This window comes from Octodon degus, unplaced genomic scaffold (assembly GCF_000260255.1).
Source record: "Octodon degus isolate 3935 unplaced genomic scaffold, OctDeg1.0 scaffold00025, whole genome shotgun sequence".
NCBI classification, from domain to species: Eukaryota; Metazoa; Chordata; class Mammalia; order Rodentia; family Octodontidae; genus Octodon; species Octodon degus.
Window position 1 is genome coordinate 16,645,071 of NW_004524601.1, and position 5,241 is coordinate 16,650,311.

General features: G+C 36.5%; 1 non-coding gene across 1 annotated transcript; it reads left to right on the forward strand.

The window, feature by feature from the left end:
• The first annotated feature begins 2,788 nt into the window (after positions 1 to 2,788).
• Positions 2,789 to 2,893, forward strand: LOC111816046. The gene has a single exon (XR_002820583.1). It is a non-coding gene; the product is annotated as a U6 spliceosomal RNA (small nuclear RNA).
• The last annotated feature ends 2,348 nt before the right edge of the window (positions 2,894 to 5,241 follow it).

Here is a 5,241-nt window from a genome sequence, read left to right on the forward strand (position 1 = left end):
TTACAAAAAGAACAAGAAAAGCATAGCCGAACACCAACAGGCCTTAATATGAAAAATAAATGTAATGTGCCCCCCCTTTAAAAAATCCAAGATTCCAACCTTTTACTACAAGTTTTATAATGACATGAACTATCACCTATAATCAGTAATAAACAAACAATTTGTCCTCTAAAACTAGCTATTATACAATGCAAAGAAGTTTGCTCATGGCAAGATTGTTATGAAAAGCTAATGTTTTCCAAGTGCTCACTAATAATATCACTTCTTGCAATACAAAGGAACAAAGCTCACACAATATCAAAAACTTATACTATGAAAGAGTTTTCATATAAGTGTACAAGGAGGCAGGACAACAAGAGAATGAGATGTGCACGTGATTTCATAACAGTACATATTGTCGGGTGCAACTCTTAGTTTTAATCCTACACATAGTGAAGAGAAAATGATAATAAAGGTGATGTTAAGAGTCATCCAGGCAGCAACAATTGTTAAAAATTCAGAAAATGATGGGTTCTTTATAGGATCTACATAAAAGAAAGAAGATATTTTAGACTAGAGATCCACAAAAGTAGAGTCCAGGATGTAAAGAAATATAGTTTAGTGGCTCGCGAACATAGGACCTTGATTCAATCTTCTGCATGTGGATAGCCAGTGTTTCCAACACCATTTATTAAAGAAGCTATCCTTCCTCTAATGTATGTTTTTGGTCCCTTAGTCAAAGGTCAAATATTGAATATGCTTGGAGTTGTTTCTATATCCTCTCTTCTGTTCCAGTGATTCTCATGTCTCTTTTTATGCCAGTACCATTTTCTTTTTATCACTGTAGCTTTAGAATATAACTTCAAGCCTTGGATTGCAATGACTCCCACTTCGATCTTGTAACCTGTGACTGCTTTTGCTTCCTGCACCACCTCCACAAAAGAAGTGTGGACATTCCATACTACAAAAGATACTAATAAAAACATAAATAAAATAAAGTATATGTATAATATCTACCAAAATAAACCACTGCATTTGTTTACTGGAAATATTTAAGATGATAGTTTTAATAGAGTAATGTGGTGACATACTATATACAGTTCTAGCATCATACAGATTACTGGTTTTATTTGAATATCATTCATATATCCCTAATACTATTATGTATAGGGTGAACACAATTGACTATTCTTGTATATATTTTTAGGTCTGTGTCCATATTATAATATAAAATGTGCATAAAACATGAGCATGATGCTTCATAAACATCCACACAGTGAACACACCCATGTAACTTGTACTCTGGCCCCTAAATCCCAACCCCCTCTAGCTACATTCTATGTGAAAATTATCAATTAAATATCTTCTTAACTCAGACCAGAAAATATAGTAAGTACATTTTGCCTATATGAGTTTTGACTGTAAATGTTAATCTTGCACTTTGGATCAGAAATGTGTGCCAAAAGGTTCATGTGTGTGAGGCAGGGCCTTTGGAAGGTAATCAGATCATGTAGACACGAACTTCATCAGGAATGGGTCATTAGGATGAGAGTCCTCTCTGGAGGAAGTAGCTCTCTGGGGAAATGGGTCTCGGGCTCCTTCTTGCTTCCTGTTTTCTGTCTGCCCTGAGGTGAGAAACTGTCCTCCGCCAGACCCTTCCACCACAGTGTCTCTTTTTGGAGCCAGAAAAATGTAGATGAAGGCTTCTAAAATGAGCAGCCAAAACAACCTTTTTCTTCATTACATTGTTGTGTCAGGTATTTTGTCCCAGTAATGAAAAGAAAACTAAAGAGTTAATAAGCGGATAAAAGGAAGGAAATGAAACCAGTTTACTAAATAATTATAAATTCTAAATCATAATGAACATAAAATGGGAGAATATAATAGAACTAAAAAGACACAACCTACTTCTCAAGAATCATTTTATAACCTTGAACTATCCAATACTCATTGAGATCAGAATTAAGTAACCAGCACCTAGAAAAACACCAATTTATGGGACTAACTTGAAGTATAGATTTAAAAGAGAAAATTCAGAAACAAAGGCTGATGGCATATTATACATAGTTATATTTAAAATTTTTGATTTGACTCTCTGGGATTTCATAACATGATTTAATAGACTCCAAAATGCCCTTAAACCTCCAATCTCTTCTACAGCCTGCCTTACAGCCACTGGGGCCCTTTCTCACCTCTCTACTTCCTGTGGAGATCCCATCTTTCACACACGAAATAATACAGGACAATCAATGCACTCCTGCTCAGACTTCTACCCCATCCCATCAAATAACCTTCCTTTCTTATATTCAACTCCTGTCTCTCATTTGCATTATTCTAATGGCTTTTAGACATGTATAATTTCCTTTACATCTTAAGAAATTACAATCATTCTCTTGGCTCTCATATCTTCCCCCTTATCTTTTTTTCCCTCTTCACTACTTAACAGTGAATTTGAGAAAAAGTGTCTATAGTTCTTACCTTCATTTCATCACTTTTTGTTCAACCCATTTCAGCTTGGGTTCTTCCCTTATCACTTGAGAAGCTTTCTAGCAATCCATTACTGGCAGTCAGGTGGCTAAAACTGACACCTTGTCTGGTCTTCACTTTGCATATAATTTTTACCAATGAAACATTCCCTGAATTTTAAGTCAGTGTCCTAAATTGGTGTCCAAATAGCTGTAATTCAACATTAATTTATTAGTGTGACAAATATTATCTATCAGTAATCAAAGCTTCAGTCTTAATTTTAACTTTTCCCTTAGAAAAAAATGAGTTAGGTTAAAAGGACAGTATCTATCTCTAAGGAAAAGTGCTCTCTTTGCAGCACATATACTAAAATTAGAATAATACAGAGAAGTTAGCATGGCCCCTGCATAAGGATGCCACGCAAATTCATGAAGTATTCTAAGGAAAAGATAGTGGAGTAGAGGAGAATTTGAGAAGAACATTAGCAGTCCCTGAAGTGCTTGGATTTCCTCACTGAAGAAGACGAAAAGCTGGGCTAGAAGTATAATTCAGTGGCAAAGCATTTGCCTCACATGTGTGAAGTCTTGGATTTCATTCCCAGCACTGAAGAACATAAAAGAACAGAAAGCACTCAAAGGTTCTGCACCTGGGATGACAAGTTCAGATTTTCGAAAGGATCACTGTGACTATAAAACAAACAATGGAGTAAAATGAAGCCATGGTGGAGGCAGCAAGGGCTGAAGGGAGGCAGCTGAAAGAAGGAGACAAGGTGACTGCACTTGGATTAAGAAAGAAGCTGTGGAGGTGATGAGAGCTGACCCAGAGTCTAGATTTCTTTCTCAAGATAAAAGCTAGAAAACTTTATAAGGGATTGCATGGCTGTAGTGTGTGAGAAGAAGTCACCGAGATGGCAAGAGTTTTGACTTGGCAGAACGGCATCACCAGTAGCTATGATATCAGAGACTTCGGCACAAGCAAGGTTCTGAGTATGGACAGTGGAGATGGAGAATTCATTGAGATATTGTCATGCCCACAGGAAAGGCAAGATGAAATGTGACGTAGGTGACCAGTTGTCCTGAGTCTCATGTTACAAGAGAGTTCTTGACAGCATTTAAACTTGAGAGTCAACAGAAAAAGATGGTACAGTATTTAAATCATAAATCTGGACATGATCACTGAAAAAGTGGGTTAAACACAAGAAAAGCAAATTATACACTGCTTCCACATTCAGAGATGCAGGAGAAAAGAAGGAAGGTAATAGCATTTATAAAATCCTTCAGTATAGAAGGAAAATAACAAGCATCCTGTCTTGGCACTTGATAATGACAAGTGTTTCAAGAAAGAGCTTAATAAATGTTTGTTATTGCTATTATAGTTATCCAAACACAGACAAGAATTAAAAATACAGATGACCCAGGCCTACCATGCTGGCCCTGCCCCCGGGGCATGCTGACATGGCAACTGAGACGGGGCATGGTGGCAGTAATCCCCGCTCTTGGGAGGCTGTAAACAGGCAGATCACTATGAGTCCGATCTAATAGTGAGACCCTGAACACCCTGTAGACCCTTCCCTAAAATACAAAACAATAAAAAATAAATAAATAAATAAAAATACAGATTAATAGTCTCCCTTTCTAAGAACTATTTGGGCAGAAGATCATTTAACCAGGAATTCAGTACACATTGGTTTTTGGAAAGGTGGGAAGAGAGAAAAAAGAAAAACTTTATTTGAAGGTATCGATGTAAATTTTATAGTCTTCGTTAAGGCTGTCAGAAATCCATAGGGAAGAGGAGATGGCTCAGTAGGATAAGCGCTTGCCTGGCAAGCGGAAGGGTCTGAGTTCAATCCCCAGTTCCACCAAAAAAAAAAAAAAAAAAAAAAAAAAAGACTTTGTTCTAGAAATCCATACGGAAGGCAGTCAGGAGAAGATCACACGGTAGGTTGGAACCTAGTGACACAGGCTGGAGCTGTCACCCGCAGCCAGTATTTCTTTGCTTCTTCCCTTGTCATTCATTTTCCTCCATCAGTGATGCTTTAGATCCCCCAGCTACCTCAGCCCAGTCTACCTTTCCTTTCCGTACAGTCACCTGATTAAAGGTTTTAATTATATCTGCAAAATCCTTTCCAAGCAAAAGCTGGATTAGTGTTTTATTGAATAAATGGGACATAACCACACCAAGTTGACACAACAAAAAATCTACGCACGCAAAGGAAATCTTCCAGAATTTATTTTGCCTTATTTTAGTTAGGCTAAGAAATATAGCCCTTCCTTGATATTTTTTCAAAAGTGCTTATGGTTTTGCTAAGCTACAGTTCCGCTATTGCAAAAGCTTGACTCTATCATAAACACTTTTTCTGTGTCCTCTTTCTTTATATTCCAAACACAGTTAAATTTCTTATAGAAAGACATGATTAATAACCTGAAAACACTAATTAATCTCTCTTTCCTCAAAGTTCATGTCCTGTTTTTTCTCATCTTTCTTTCCAGAGAAGCTATTTCTTTTTTCATCCTTTTTTTTTTAAATGATCTGTTCCAAAAATATGACATTACTATTTTAAAATCTCATGCTTTTTTTTTCCATCCCTGTGGCAGACAGTATAACCTGAAAGATTCTCCCAGTGAAAACAATGAAAATTCTTGGCAAAATATAAAATACCTCTTTTTAAATGCATTGCTTTTATGGCATGAAAATAGAGAAACCACAGAAGAAAATATAACATTCCTTAAGGTACTCCAGCAGATAATCAAATGTCAAATCTAATATTCTCCCTAAAGTTTTCTGCCAAGGCTCTGA